The sequence below is a fragment of the Peromyscus maniculatus genome, chromosome 6 (assembly GCF_049852395.1).
Source record: "Peromyscus maniculatus bairdii isolate BWxNUB_F1_BW_parent chromosome 6, HU_Pman_BW_mat_3.1, whole genome shotgun sequence".
In the NCBI taxonomy this organism is placed as follows: domain Eukaryota; kingdom Metazoa; phylum Chordata; class Mammalia; order Rodentia; family Cricetidae; genus Peromyscus; species Peromyscus maniculatus.
This window is the reverse complement of record NC_134857.1, coordinates 73,524,195-73,541,298: the sequence shown is the minus strand read 5'-3', so window position 1 is coordinate 73,541,298 and position 17,104 is coordinate 73,524,195. Positions and strand designations below refer to the sequence as shown.

The window sequence follows — 17,104 nt, the reverse complement described above, 5'->3', positions numbered from 1 at the left end:
GCTACACTTGCCCATTTAATCTAAATGAAAAGGTTCTAATCTTAATGCAAACCATATACTGCAGCACGAATCTTGAAAGTTCTTGTTAACAAAATCAAACCCAGGGCCAGGTATTAGAGTGAATGCTGGAAGATCAGAGAAGCAGAACAAGTCACAGCTTCCTCACCTCGCCAATTCCTCAGCTGATCCTGTTCCCTCAGACTGGAAGCCTCTGAGTCCTCATCCAAATGGATCTCAGCTGAACTGCTACTCAAAAGCCTAAAAGCTTAACCAGCCCTAATTCCTGGTCCTCATGCCTTATATACCTTTCTGCTTTCTGCTATCACTTCCTGGGATTAAAGGCTCACTTCCCAGGATTACAGGCATGACTCACTATGTCTGGCAGTTTTGAGTGTGGCTTTAAACTCTGCCTCCCAAGTGATAGGATTAAAGGCGTGTGTGCCACCATTTTCTGGCCTTATATCTAGTAGCTGTTCTGTTCTCTGACTCCAGAGAAGGGTACAAAATATTTTGGGGAACACAATATACAATAAGAATGATTATTAAGTATTGTTCAGGAAAAAGACAGGGTAATGACATAAACAAAAATGGAATTCCAACCAACACAAATAACATTAAACAAGAAAGACATGCCAAATGTCCAAAACAGGGGTAAATGGCACACTACTGAAGTTACTCTAATAGCTGTCCTGTTGTGAAGATTCTAACTCTAGTACTCATACGTTCTAGCTAAGACACAAGAAGACTGCAATTGTAACTATCTAGTTTTCAACTCCATCAAAGACCAGAGAAGGAACATAATAAAACCGGAGAAAACTAAAAATGCAAGCAAGCCATTTCCAAAATTCTTGTGAGAATAGACAGAGATAGCTGGCAGCCTGGACAGTCACCTAAAGTTTCTCAGCATCATTGGGGCAACCAATTTGTCTACAGACCTAGAATAGCTGACAGACCATTTTCAGAAGCAGGTATTTTTGAAGACCATCTTACCCTGTCTTGGCAGAGTTCACTAGTCACTTTTCCTTGTTTTCCTTAACTTGTCAGTTGTCTTAATTTTTACAGTATGGATGACAGGTAAAGAGCTCATACATTTTCTAGATCCATCCATTTGCTTGCAAATTTCATGATATCATTGTTTGTTACTGCTGAGGGCGAGGAGTGGGGCATGAGAACATAGGGAAATGAGAGGGTCAAGCTGGAACAGGGACAGAGTGGGAGGGCAGGGAGGAAGGGTGCTGGGGAGGCTCTCAGGAATCCACAAGGTTGACCCCACCTTGGTCTGCTGGTAGCAGTCCAGAGGGGGCCTGGATCAGTCTACTCTGGTGACCAGCCTAGCAAATAACCTAGCTGTCATCATAGAGGCTTTGTCCAGTGACTGATGGAGGCAGATACAGAGATCCATGGCCAGGCACCAGTCTGAGCTCCAGAAATACAATTGATGAGAGAGAGGAGAGATACTGCAGGCAAGAGATGTTGAGATCATAATGGGAGGACTTGCAGAGATGACTGGCCACACTAGTAGAATCCCATGAACTGTGGACTGGTGGCTGTGGAATACCCATGGGACTGGACTAGGCCCTCTGGATATGGAGACGGTTGATTGGCTCGAACTGTTTGGGGGGCACCCAGGCAGGAGGATTGGGATCTGTCCCTGGTCTATGGGCAGGCTTCTGGAATCCGGTGCCGGTGGTGTGACATCTTGCACAGCCTTCCTGCAGTGGGAAGGGGCTTGGACCTGGCTAGGCTCAGTGTGCTGGGCTTTGCTGACTCCCCATGGGAGACCTTGATTTGGGGGATGTGGGGTGGCTTGGGAAAGAGGGCTGGGGGTGGGAGGAGGGGGGATCTGTGGATAGTATGTGGAGTGAGTAGAAAATTTCTTAATAAAGAGAAATGAAAAAAATAAATAAGTAAATAAATAAAAAGAGCTCATACCTGATTAGCAGGTAGCAGAGCCCGGAACTCTTGAAGGCGACTCTCTTTTTTTCTGCCATTTATTTCATTCAGATCCACAGTACACTGAAGACAGCTAATGATGGAGAAGATGTGGAGCAAGGGGAACACTCCTCCACTGTTGGTGGGAATGCAAACTTGTACAACCACTCTGGAAATCAGTATGGTGGTTTCTCAGAAAATTGGGAATAAATCTTCCCCAAGACCCAGTTATACCTCTCTTGGGCATATACCTAAGGAATGCTCAATCTTACCACAAGGACACATGTTCACATGAGCTTTATTCATAATAGCCAGAACCTGGAAACATCCTAGATGCCCCTCAATTGAAGAATGGATAAAGAAAATGTGGCACATATACACAATGGAGTACTACTCAGCAGTAAAAAACAATGATATCATGAAATTTGCAGGCAAATAGATGGATCTAGAAAATATCATCTTGAGTGAGGTAACCCAGACTCAGAAGGACAAACATAGTATGTACTCACTCATAAGTAGATACTAAAAGGGAGGGAAGGGATGACCAGACTGCAACACACAACTCTGGAGATGCTAGCTAACAGGAAAAGACCCTAGGAGGGACACATGGATGATCCTGAAAAGGAGAAGTGGATGAGATCTACATGACTGACCTGGGGGGTGGCAGAGGGCAAGGAGTAGGGGATAAGAACATAGAGAAATGGGAGGGTTAACTTGGAACAGGGACAGAGTGGGAGGGCAGGGAGGAAGATACCATGATAGATGAGGACATCATGGGAATAGGAAGAGGCAGAGTGCTGGGGAGGCTCTCAGGAATCCACAAGGTTAACCCCACCTTTGTCTGCTGGAAGTGGTCCAGAGGGTACCTGAACTGGTCTACTCTGGTGAGCACTCTAGTAAATAACATAGCTGTCATCATAGAGCCTTTGTCCAGTGACTGATGGAGGCAGATGCAGAGATCCACTGCCCTTGCTGTTTCATATGGAAATACAAAAAGCAATGGAAAACAAAAATATTCCTGAACAATAAAAGAACTGCTGTAGGTCTCACCATTCCTGATTTCATATTGTGCTTCAATATGATAAAGAGAGCATGTTACTGGCATGAATTGAATGGAAGAGACAGACATAAATCTACATAGAGGGGCCATGCTATTGTAAGAGGCCTCTGCCTCCATCCAGGTCAATGATGACATCTGAGCCCTGACTGATGCTGAAACTATATCTGGGTCAGTGACCCCACTGAAGACAGAGCCTTTGCTCAAACGTGGATCTTTGCCCAGCTGAATAACACTATGTAAACTGACAGGTAATCTTTGCTTTCTTCATGGACTCAGTCAGGTATACTCTCAAAAAACATTTCTATTTGACATTGACTCCTGGTGAGAAAGTTCAGCAAATTTCCTATACCACAAAAATTCCTCTGGAACCCCCCGATCCTTGGAAAATCTGACTCTTGCTTTTTTGGGGTTATAAAAACCAGACTTCTCCAATATTCCTGGCTATTCTCTCAAACCTGGTATTAGGGTATGGTGGTATTTTATTTATACTGAAATGTGATTTTAATTGTATGTTAATAAATGAAGTTGCCAGGGGGTCAGAGCTATTAGAGCCATAGCAAGAGCATGGCAGTGGCGGCAGCAGCAGCGGCTGCGGAGGCGGCAGCGGGGGTGGCGCAGCACACGTTTAATCCCAGCGCTTGGTAGAAGAGCTAGGTAGATCTCTTTGTGTACAGGGATACAGCCAGCATTGGAGACACACGCCTTTAAGACCTGGAGGGCTGTACATACAGGCAGTGATGAGGTAGTCACGTGTTTGGGTTTACAACCAATGAGAAGGTAGAACAGAAAGACTATGTAAAGACATACACACAGGAAGTAGGTCTCTTTCGGGGAGGAAGGACCACTGCAGGATCAAGGGTAAGGTTTTAGCTCTGAGCTCTGACCTCTTGGCTTTCTCTATTACATTGGTTCTGTGTTTCTTATTTAATAAGAAGGTTGGTTACATCTACATTAGGGAGAAAACCTATTATGGCTGAAAATAAAGCTCATTTAATTTGACTCAAAATATATTTATTGGTGGTTTACTTTCCTTTAGTGGGAATATCACTACCCATGTTGGCCACTTTCCTGGAGTTGTGATATATTTCTTCATTCTTGGTGTGCCTGTACTTTCTGTCATCTGCCTGCACCAGTCAGTTACAGTCTCCCATCCTCTTTAATCATTGGAAAATGTGGCACCATGAGGACCCTAGAGGATTTCCTGCCTAAAAGCCGTAATCTTGCTTACCTCCATTGTTGAGAAGCCATGCAATTTCCTGATGTTTATTCTGATCAATCACAAAACCTGACATGGTTATTTTTTTTCTTGGCCTGTTGGATGAAGGATATCAGAAGCTCAAGGTGGCTTGGGAGAAGTCTGAGCTTCCAGTTCAATGATCCCTTTCTGGTAGCTCCAGTCAGGAGCATTGCCCCACCAATCACACTGGAATCATAATTTCCAAGCAAAACAATTAAAGTCATAGAAACAGAAAGCAAAGTTTTCCCCAACAGTTCAATAGTGGTAATAGTGAGTGGAACTATTCCCTTTTCTAACACCTGGTGCTTGGACCCATGGATCTGGGCTATGGAGAAATCTGCCTCCTGGAGAATACTACTTCAGCCCTAAGGGTTGCTGCCACTTCATTGGTTCCATAATGGTGTCTTCAAAATATCACGAGAGCTGCTTCAGGGTGTTGGAGAACCTGCTCCAACCAGTGGATCCCATGATAGTGTGCCACAGTTGCACCTATCTGTCTGTGGATTTTATCTTGGTCACAAGCTATACTGTGTGGAATAACATGATGGTTGAAAAGACATTCTGTTAGTCCCTGTGTGGTAGTTTTGGTAAAAATCATTCCAGGTGGGAAATGCAAATTTATATATATCTAGAATAAGAATCTGCTCCAGTAAGGAAGAAGTATTGTCCATTCCAGAGAAAGAGGTCCAATGTAGTCATCCTGTCATGACTTTGTTGGATGGTCAGCCTGGGGAATGTGACATCTCTGGGTCTCTGGGTTGGTCCTTGTTTTGGCATATCTGGCATTCAGCAGCAGGTGTAACCAAGTAAGTCTTGAAGAGTGGATACCTACATTGTTGATTTCATGCATAACCCCCATCTCAGCTACAGTGGTGACTGTGATCATGAGCCCATGGGGCAATATCAAAAATGACTTGGGAACAAGTCTGACAGTCCATGCAATGGTTCATCATATATAATTAATTATTGACCTCCTCCTCTGCTGAATGCACGTTCATGAGCATTGTTAGGGGACAAATATATCTTCACATTCTTTGCTCCTTTGCAGATCTCTCCAAATACTTCTTCCCCAAGTGTCTTTCCAATTTTACTTTATTTCCTTATTTGGTTTTCTGTTTTCTTCTCTCATACAATGCCAACTGTCCATAGTCTCCCCTCCTTCCACTCTACATAGATGTACTACTCCTCTGTATCCCTACAGAAAAGCATAGATCTCCTGGGGATAGCAACTGGACACAGCATACCAAGATGTAATAATAGTAGGGACAAACCCTCATATCAAGCCTAGAAGAGTGAACCCAGAAGGAAGAAAATGTTCCCAAGATCAGATAAATATGTCAGAAACTCCTCATATTCACCTTCTTAGCTGTCTCACCAAATACTAAGCTAAAAAAAAACACAGTATGTATGCAAAGGACTTATTACAGACCCATTCAGGCTCTGTGATTGCCTCTTAGGTCTCTAGAAGTCCCAATGAGCTCTGTTTAGATGAATCTGTGGGCTCTGTTTACCTGGTGTCTTTGAACCATCCTATAATCCCGCCTTTCTCCGTTCTTTGAGGTTCCCTGATCTCTGCCTAATGTTTGGCTGTGGATCTCAGTATCTGCTCCCATCAGCTGATGGAGAAAGCCTAACTGATGGCAATTGGGCTAGGGACCAATCTTGAGGGTAACAGAATTTCATTAGGTATTTTCTCATTGATGTGTGTGTGTTGAGCAGAGTTGGATGGATTAAAATGGGATTCTTCAAACACAAACACCACAGGAATCCACAAGCTGATTTTAGAATTTTTATTTCATTTGATAATTTATTTGGGAAGGTATTGTCTCCAGAGATGGAGGTACCCATGGAGACAGGAAGACGACTGAACAAGGGTCCTCTACAAGAACAATTATTGTTTTTGCCAACTGAGTCATCTCTCCATTCCCACACACTGAGTTTGGAGGAAAATGTCTACTTTCTCTTCCACTTCTCTTGTAAGAAAACATTCATGTTTATTTTCTACTTTCTGAGTCCTTGAACATATGTTCTGCTCAATTCAATCCAGACAAGTTTCTCCAAAGAAACCCTGTTGTAATGTGCTTGGGGCCAGCAACTAAAACATATTCCAGTTCCCAACTCATTGGATAAAAATCAAATCAGTACAGTAACAGGGTAGTGTATAATATAGCTGAGTACTTCCCCTCCCTTAACCTGACAATCAACTCATTTACAGCTGTATTAAAGCCTGAGCCACTATGCTGTGTTTCCCAAGTTTCAATGGAAATGCTCCACACATTCTATAGTCTACCCAGGTGTCATTGGTAACAACAACCGGCTGCTGCTTCAGGGAGAGAAGTATAGGACACAGCTGACCAGTTCCTAGGATTGCTTCAAGCGTTTGAAAGGGGGCTCCAAGAATGGGAGATTTGCAGAAGCCAGGGAACGGTATGCTTCAGCTACTAAATGGGGACATGAGCCCAACATTGCCTTCCAGCCTGAGGTCTCAGAGACCTCAGAAGCATGAGCTGTAATGAAATCCAGTGCCTGGGTTTTCAGCTGCCCTGAGCTGTGGAGTTCAGCCAGGAAGAGAGTGTGGGCAGCATTCTCCACAGAGAGGTCCCTGCAGAGGGCATCCTCACACATGACCTTCAAACGCTTCAGGCCATACCTGTCAGCAGCTGCCAGCAGAGCATCTGCCATGCTGTCCAGGTCTGGTGCTGTTCCTGTGTAAATGAAGTCCATCATTGCCTTGAAGACTTGTGGCTCTAGGTCAGAGATCTCAAAGCGATTATTTTTGCTCTCCTCCAAGTCATGTTAAAACATGGATCTGAAAACTGGAGAGCGAGCTGCTAAGATGGCCTTGTGAGCCTGAAATTCCTGGCCAGCTACCACCAGGCAGCAGTCTGTGAATCGGGAATTCTCCCACAGCTCTCCTAGCTCATCTGCCAATGTACATCTGGGAATTTGAATCCCTGGCTTCCTTTTCTGATCAGACATACTGAAGGAGTCCTGGACCATGCTGACCTTGCAGAGGAGGGTGAGCTGATCATCTGGGAGAAGACGAGGAGCTTGGGACAAGAGGAAATCTCGAAGGATGTACTTTTTGAATCCATAGCCAAGGCCTGGCATGAACATAAAGGCTCTTGGGCTCATCCTGGTTTGCATTTTCTCTCCTTCTTTGCTTATGATCCAGAACTGGAACTTTGCCCAAACATGACTCTTTGGACAGCTGAGCAAAAGTAGATTAACTGACAGGTAACCTGCACTTATTTTATCGATTCCCTTTGGGTATACTCTCAAACACCATTTGTCATTGGCTCCTATTGAGAAAGTTGGGCTTATAAAGCTTTCTGTTATTTCCTCCACAATAAAACGGAAGTTGCTGATGGTCCACATGTAGGAGAAATTCTGAAGGCTGATTTGAGTGTGGTCCCATCTCTGTGCTATCTCATTGCCAGCCATTTCTGCTGGAGGTAGTTTGAAGATTAAACTGGATCCAAAATGAAGAACTAGCAATTGTTTTCTCTTCACCTGTGAGACACAAATTAGACATGAATTATATTTTAAGTTTTTATTTCTCATCTATTCCCTTTTTGATGGGGCTGGAGACTTGGATCTCTTAAATTTTCTATACAGATTTCAATACTAGTTTCAGAGAAGACAGTGTAGGCTACTACTTACACTTACATCACTCCATTTTTCATCTAGATTGAATCTTACTTCAATGGGTAACTGGTTTTGACAATTACACACAGCTGTTGAATATTTTGGAAAATTATGTACACCACAAAATGTTGTACTAGTTTCTCTAGAGCAACAGAACATATACAAGGAATTTCTGTGTATGAAAGAAGATTTAGGGCTGCAGTCCTGCTAATCCCACATTGCCTATGACGGAAAGCCCAAGATTCCAGTACTTACTCAGTGCAGGAAGTTGGATGTGTCCACTGGTCTTCAGTATATACTGGAGTTCCAAATATTCTCTATTGCCAGGGAAGGGATGGACTTGCTGCAAGGTGAGGGCAAGCAGGCAAATAGCAAAGCTTCCTGCTTTCCTGTCCTTTTATGCTTCCAGAAGAAGGTGTGGCCCAGTTTAGGGTGTGTCTTCCAGCCTTAAGATCTGGATTAAAGGTGTGTGTGTGTGTGTGTGTGTGTGTGTGTGTGTGTGTGTGTGTGTGTGTGTTTGTATGTGTGTGTTCAGGCCTTGAGATCTGAATTAAATGTTTATGTCTTTGTAGCAGGATTCTTAAAAGTTCTTATTAATAAAATCAAACCTGAGAGCCAGGTATTGGGGTGAATACTGGAAGGTCAGAGAAACAGAACAAGCCGCAGCTATCTCATCTCGCTGGATTCTCAGCTGGTCTTGTCTCCTCAGACTGGAGGCCTCTGAGTCCTCATCCGGAATGGGTCTCGGCTGAATTACTGCTCAAAAGCCTGAAGCTTAACCAGGCCAAATGCTTAACCAGCCAAAAAACTTCTAGTTTCTGGTCTTCACGCCTTACATATCTTTCTGCTTTCTACCACCATTCCCTGAGATTAAAGGCTGGCTTTCTGGGATTAAAGGCGTGTGTCACCATGCTTGGCTATTTCCAATGTGGCCTTGAACTCACAGAGATCCAGAGGGATTTCTATCTCTGGAATGCTAGGATTAAAGGTGTGAGTGCCACCATTTTCTAGCCTTTGTATTTAGTGGCTGTCTGTTCTCTGACCCCAGATAAATTTATTAGAGTACACAATATTTTGGTGAACACAATACCACCACATGTCTTTTTAACTCCAAGTCTGTTCTTGAATTGTATCTACTCACTTCAACTGAAAGGAAACTATTCTTACTCCTGTGCCCTCCATTTTAGGGTTTTAGTTAATTCCATGTCTTGTTAAGTCGGGAACAAGTTTATTTTGCTTATTGTAGTTCATCTTAAATAAAACAGGGATGTTGTCCATTCCTACACAGCTGTTGTTTCCTCTTCTCAGGGTTTTATACCAACTCCTCCCACTAACATGATCTGGGAAGAGGTGTCTTCCTTTCCTAATCAGGTGTCTCAGTGTTCACAACTTGGAGGTCAGAATGGAAGAATTCACACATGGTGGGCAAGAATCAGAGGCAGGTAAGAATTGCTGAAATTGGCAGTCAGTTTAATTCAGACTCACATTCCCCAGCATAACTCCACCAACTTGCATTGGTGCTCTTGCCCCTCACCACCCCCCAGATAATCCTCCTTGGCCATACTCTTTCAGTTCCAGTTAAGGGTGTGGTGTGCTAAGAGTAGATCCTAAGTGCCTCTCCATTCCATCATGCTGGCTGCCAAGATTCAGCTTCCCAATACCTCATAATTGTCATCCTTCACTGGTGAGTTCTGTCCTCTTTAAACCTTGAACTTGCATGCTTTCACTGCTGGGCCTTAAATGTGAGACAGTATTCAGGTTTAAAAAGGTGCAGAATATATTCAACAGTAACCAAAGATGGGATTTTGAGACTGTTCCCCTTCATTTGTGATAAGTAAAATGTTCCCCACATCTATCATCTCTCTCCAGTTCATCACATCTGTAGGGACTCACTAAGACTAGAGAACATGACAATACCTTCAGTGATTTAATCTGCTCAATAATTCCCAGTCTACCTCTCCTAAAAGTATGGCTCTGATGCTGCTCTTCTCTCAATCCAGGATAAATCAATCAACTGGTTTTGATCTCTGAAAGTTTGGGTCCACATTTATGAATCTTTGGCAGGTGGCTAACTAGTAGCCTCAGTGACTCTTCCTTGTGTATTTAGGATCAGGGGATCAGGTACTTCAGAGTAGGAACATTCTCTCATGAGGGAACAGACTCCTGTCAGGGGCTCAATATAGGATCTTTTCATATAGTCTCTCATTCCAGGAATGGGACAGGTGGCTCTTTTATTTCAGGTAGGTGGTTTTCTGGGGGACCTGGCACAGACAAAAGGACTCGGTTTTCCAACTGGAGAATGCACAAGTCTTAAGCAGCAGGGGTGTCCACACAACAGAGAAAGCCAACGGTCAATATAGCAAAACAAAACTTACAGTAACACATAGAAAGATTTGTAGACAAACATAAGCAGAGAGAGAGAGAGAGAGAGAGAGAGAGAGAGAGAGAGAGACTCCTTGAGAGACTCCTTGAACATGGATTTAAGCCAATAGAAATTCTCTTTTAGCCAGCTGGCAACCGCATGAGGTATTCTGGATTCTGTTGCAGCAACCAGCCTTTCTCTGGGTGAGATTTTAAGTACAAAATCCGTATTCTAGGATAAGAAACTTCTGTTAACAAGAACAGCTAGCCAGAAGTCGCACTACATAAGCCATAATGTCATTGTATTTCAAGCAACGTTTGAACATTTATAGATATTCCCAGCCTATGGTCTTTAGGTGGATTTAGCCTTGGTTTTAGTTGTGACAGAAATTTGCTGTGTTTTCCACAAGTGCTGGATTTTATACATTGAATAGTACTTCTGTCATTGAGACAGTTGTACTTAGATATGGGAGCCTGCTGATGTCTGGGACTTGTTACACAGGTGAGTCTGTGCACCATGAGCCTATAGTGATCTCGGAGGTCAGAAGAGGCTGTTGGATCTCGTGGATAACTGATAACTGGAGTTACCGGCTGTTGTCAGTTACCCTTGAAAGCAGTAAATTGGATGCCAGGCTTCTGGAAAGCTATCCAGCAACTTTACTGCAGAACCATTACTCTATCCCATCACAGTTACTTTCTTAAAGAGAATGGAACTGCTGTCAAAGACTAGTTCATATTCTAAAGCTTTGGCATCTGAAATGATTTAGGAGAAATTCAAGAGATAATATGATTTCATTTCTACATCTTTCTTTCATTTTTTATTTTATAATTTAATTTAATTTTACATATCAGCCACAGATTCTTCTGTCCTCCCTTCTCCCACTGCTCCCCACACACTCCCCCCAGCACACTCCCCATTCCCATCTCCTCCAGGGCAAGGACTCCCCTGGGGATTCACCTTAACCTGATAGATTCAGTCCAGGCAGGTCCAGTCCCCTCCTCCCAGGCTGAGCAAAGTGTTCCTGCATAGGCCCCAGGTTCCAAACAGCCAGTTCATGTGCTAAGGACAGGTCTCTGTCCCACTGACACGGTGCCTCCCAAACAGTTCAAGCTAATCAACTGTCTCACTTTTCCACAGGGCCTGATCTAGTCTTTCATTTTTGATGGCTTTCCACTCTGCATGTCTGGCTCTCTTAGAAGTTATTCCATAGACCAAGTTAGCCTTAGACTGGCAGAGATGAGTCAGCTTCTGCCATCAGACTATTCTGACCAATGCCATAGACTATCACATCATGCCTGGTTCATGAATTTTCATTTCATTACAATAACTACACAGTTAGTCTTAAACAAATAACATTGAAAAGTTACCTTTAATATTAATTTAATGAATAGCAAGAGTTTTTATTCATCTCAATATTAATTAATTTGACTCAAATATTTTGAGTCCAATTAAATAAGCTTTATTTCCTGCCATAATAGGTTTTCTACTTAATACTGGGACTGATAGAATAGCCAGGATCATAGCAAAAGTGGGGTTTTTATAACTCCAAAAATGCAAGGCTTAAGGTTTTCTGAGGGTTGGGAAGAGTGTTCCAAAGGAATTTGGGTGATGTAGGATCTTGGCTGAATTTTTTCACCAGGAGCCAATGACAAAGAGAAATAAGTGTTTGAGAGAATGCCTAAGCCAGTGGATGGGGAAAGCAAAGACTATCTGTCAGTTTACTTGTTGTTCCTTAGCTGTCCAAAGAGTCATGTTAGGGCAAAGAACCTGGCTTCAGTAGGTCCATAAACCCAAACATAGCCTTCAGCAGCAATCAGGTACAGGAAGTTACCATGGACCTGGGTCACATGCCTCTTAGAATGGCATGGCCCCTGAAGTAGATTTATGTCTGAGGCTTCCATTAAATTTATGCAAATACCATGAATTTTATTACCACAGCTTTGAAGAACAATATGAAATCAGGAGTGGTGAGACCTACAACAGTTCTCTTATTGTTCAGGAGTGTTTTAGCTCTCCAGTGCTTTCTGTATTTCTATATGAAGCTGATAATTGTCTTTAAAACATATGGAAAGAATTGTGTTGAAATTTTGACGCAGATTGCTTTTTATCTGTAGATGGCTGTTTGTAGAATGGCCATTCTTAGATGTTAATTCTACTGATCCATGAGCATGGGAGGTCTTTTTATTTTCTGTTATCTTCTTCAATTTATTCCTCAAATACTTGAAGATTTTATCACACAGGTCTTTTACTTGCTTTGTTAGAGTTACCCCCAAGGTATTTTATATTATTTAGGTATTTTGAAAAGTGTTTTTCTCTGATTTCTTTCCCAGTCTGTCTCTCATATGTATATAGAGTATTTTATTACTGAAAAAAGATTCTTTTCTCAACTCAAAAAAATCAGTAGCCCTCTTATACACAAAAAATAAAAGGGCTGAGAAAGAAGTCAGAGAAACATTACCCTTTACAATAGCCACAAATAATATAAAATACCTTGGGATAACACTAACTAAAAAAGTGAAGGACCTTTTTGATAAGAACTTTAAATCTCTAAAGAAAGAAATTGAAGAAGATATCAGAAAATGGAAGGAACTCCCATGCTCATGGATACATAGGATTAACATAGTAAAAATGGCAATCTTACCAAAAGGAATCCCCATCCAAATCCCAACACAATTCTTCACAGACTTGGAAAGAAAAATACTCAACTTCACATGGAAAACCAAAAGATGCAGGATAGCTAATAGAATCCTATACGATAAAGCAACCTTTGGAGGGATCACCATCCCTGACCTCAAACTCTACTATAGAGCTATAGTAATAAAAACAGCCTGTTACTGGTATAAAAACCAACATACAGACAAATAGAATTTAATTGAAGACCCTGATATTAATCCATGCACATATGAACACCTGGTTTTTGACAAAGGAGCCAAAACTATACAATGGAAAAAAGAAAGTATCTTCAACAAATTGTGCTGGCATAACTGGATCTCAATATGTAAAAGATTGCAAATAGATCCATATCTGTCACTATGCACAAAACTCTAGTCCATGTGGATCAAAGACCTGAACATAAATCCAGTTACACTAAACTTAATAGAAAAGAAAGTAGGAAGCACTCTTGAACGCATTGGCACCGGAGACCATTTCCTAAATAAAACACCAACAGCACAGACCCTGAGCACAACAATTAATAAATGGGACCTCTCGAAATTGAGAAGCTTTTTCAGGGCAAAAGACACAGTCAATAAGAGAAAAAGACAGCCAAGTGAATGGGAAAAGATCTTCACCAACCCCACATCTGACAGAGGATTGATCTCCACAGTATATAAAGAACTCAAGAAACTAGACATCAAAATACTGAACAGTCCAATTAAAAAGTGGGCTAAAGATCTAAACAGAGAGCCGGTGGTCGTGGTGCACACCTTTAATCCCAGCACTCGGGAGGCAGAGGCAGGTGGATCTCTGTGAGTTCAAGGCCAGCCTGGGCTACCAAATGAGTTCCAGGAAAGGCGCAAATCTAAAAAGAGAAACCAGGTCTCGAAAAAACCACAAAAAAAAAAAAAGAGCTAAACAGAGAATTCACAAAACAAGAACACAAATGGCTGGAAGACATTTAAAGAAATGCTCAACATCCTTAATCATCAGAGAAATGCAAATAAAATGATTCTGAGATACCACCTTATACCTGTCAGAATGGCTACAATCAAAAACACCAATGAGAGTCAATGTTGGAGAGGATGTGGAGCAAAGGGAACACTCCTCCACGGTTTGTGGGAATGTAAACTTGTACAACCACTGTGGAAATCAGCATGGCGGTTTCTCAGAAAATTAGGAATCGAACTACCTCAAGACCCAGCCATCCCACTCTTGGGCATACACCCAAGGAATGCTGATTCATACCATAAAGATACATGCTCAGCTATGTTCATAGCAACACTATTTGTAATATCCAGAACCTGGAAACAACCTAGATACCCGTCAATGGAAGAATGGATTAAAAAAAATGTGGTACATATACACAATGGAGTACTACTCAGCATAGAGAAACAATGAAAGCATGAAATTTGCAGGCAAATGGATAGAACTAGAAAAAAATCATCCTGAGTGAGGTAACCCAAACCCAGAAAGACAGTCATGGTATGTACCCACTCATAAGTGGATTCTAGATATAAAATAAAGAACAATCAGACCACAACCCATAGAACCACGGAGGCTATATATATAGCATGGAGGTCCCTAGGACGACTGTAGCTTATAATAAATATCAGTTTTATTCAATTATTGAAAAAAATAGCCAAACGAATGGAAACACATGAACTATGAACCAAAGGCTGAGAGGCCCCCAGCTGGATCAGGCCCTCTGAATAGTTGAGACAGTTGATTGGCTTGATCAGTTTGGGAGGCAACTAGGCAGTGGGACCTAGTCCTGAGCTCATTGCATGAGTTGGCTGTTTGAAACCTGGGGCTTATGAAGGGACGCTTGGCTCAGTCTGGGAGGAGGGGACTGGACCTACCTGGACTGAGTCTACCAGGTTGATCACAGTCCTCAGAGAAGGATTTGCCCTGGGGGAGGTGGGAATGGGGGGTGGGCTGGGAATAAGGGGAGGGGGTGGGAGGGGGAGAATAGGGGAACCCATGGCTGATATGTAGAACTGAATGGTATTGTAAAATAAAATAAAAGGATAAAAACTAAAAAAAAAAAAATTCTTCTCTTAAATGATGCATCATATCCAGAGTTTTCACTCGCTTAGATTTTTCTCAAGCTAATTTGCTGAAAGTGTTTATAGCTGTAGGAAATTCCCTGTTGAAACGTTGACCTAACTTATGTGTAATATAGTGTGTCTTCTACAAATAAAGATTCTTTCTTCTTCCTTTTCAAATTGTACCCCCTTTATTGTTACTTACCTTACTGATTTAATTAAGTCTTTAATTAAGACTTTAATTGTTACATTGAATGGATACAAAAAGAGTGAACAACCTTGTCTTGTTTCCGATTTTAGTGGAATTGTTTGAGTTTCTCTTCATTAAGTTGATGTTGACTATGGAATGGTTTTAAACTGCCATTATCATATTTAGGTATGTCATTAATGTGCCAGTTTCTCCTTGACTTTTATCATGAAGGAATACTGAGTTTTGAAAAATGTCCTTCTTGCATTTAATAACATGATAATGCGATTTCTATGGTCAATCACATTTTTTGATTTTGGTATATTGAACCATCCTTCCATATTTGGAACAAAGCCTAATTCATCATGGTAAACTATCTCTGAATAGTTTGGGATTCATTTTGCAATTATTTAATAAGTATTTTTTCATCAGTGCTCATAAGGGAATTGGTCCGTGATTTAGGTATCAGTGAAATTTTACTCATAAAATACATTGGGCAATAATCCCATGTTTCTAATTTCTGGAATAATTTGAGGAATATGGGCAATAACTCTTCTTCCAATGGCAGGTAGATTGTTGTGCCAAAACGATCTGTTCCTGGGTTTTATTTGGTGGGGATGCTTTTAGTGATTATGCTATTTATCTAGTGTGTTTCTGTCTCTTTATAATATATAAATGATCTTGATTTCATTTTGTTAAATTGGACCTATTGTTTCTTTTTTTAAATTTTTACCTTTTATCATTTTACATATCAACCATAGATCACTCTCTCCATCATCCTGCACTCCAACAGAGTAAGTTCTCCCAAGGAGGGACAGCTAAGCCTGGTACATTCAGTTGAGGCAAGACCTCCAGTTTGTTTGCTCATGTAGATGTCATCCATTTCTCTGTTATTGAGTGATCCCTGTGTCTTTCTTAGGGCCCTCTTTACTAGGTAGCCTCCTTGGAGTTGTGAGTTGCTGTATGTTTTTCCTTTGCTTTACATCTAGTATCCACTTATGAGTGACTACATACGATGTTTGTCTTACTGAGTCTGGATTACTTCACTTGGGATGCTTTTTTTCTAGATCCATCCATTTGCCTGAAAACTTCATGATGTCATTGTTTTTCTCTACTGAGTAATACTCCACTGTGTATAAGTACCACATTTTATTTACCCATTCTTCAGTTGAGGGGCATCTAGGTTGTTTCCAGGTCCTGGCTATTACAAATAATGCTGCTATGAACATAGTTGAGCATGTGTCCTTGTGGTATGATTGAGCATTCCTTGGGTATATGCCCAAGAGTAGTATAGCTGGGTCTTGAGGATGGTTGATTCCTAATTTTCTGAGAAAGTGCCATATTGATTTCCAAAGTGGCTGTACAAGTTTGCATTGCTGTCAACAGTGGAGGAGTGTTCCCCTTGCTCCACATCCTCTCCATCATAAGCTGCCTTCAGTGTTTTTGATCTTAGCCATTCTGAAGGGTGTAAGGTGGTATCTCAGAGACGTTTTGATTTGCATTTTCCTGATGACTAAGGATGTTGAGCAATTCCTTAAATGTCTTTCAGCCATTTGAGATTCTTCAGTTGAGAATTCTCTTTTTAGCTCTATAGCCCATTGTTTAATTAGACTGTTAGGTATTTTGATGTCTAATTTCTTGAGTTCTTTATATGTTCTGGATATCATCCCTCTATCAGATAGGGGGTTGGTGAAGATCTTTTCTCATTCTGTAGGCTGTCATTTTGTCTTGTTGACTGTGTCATTTGCCCTACAAAAGGTTCTCAGTTTCAAGAGACCCAATTTTTAATTGTTTCTCTCAGTGTCTGTACTACTGGTGTTATATTTAGGAAGTGATCTCCAATGCCAATTCATTCAAGACTACTTCCTACTTTCTCTTCTATCAGGATTAGAATAACTGGATTAATGTTGAGGTCTTGATCTACTTGCACTTAAATTTGTACACAGTGACAGATATGGATCTATCATGTTGACAT

The 17,104-nt window shown here is 41.5% G+C and overlaps 1 pseudogene; it reads right to left on the bottom strand.

Annotated features, from left to right (window-relative positions):
- Positions 1 to 6,590: 6,590 nt before the first annotated feature.
- Positions 6,591 to 7,679, bottom strand: LOC143273758 (speckle-type POZ protein pseudogene; annotated as a pseudogene).
- Between the last annotated feature and the right edge of the window lie 9,425 nt (positions 7,680 to 17,104).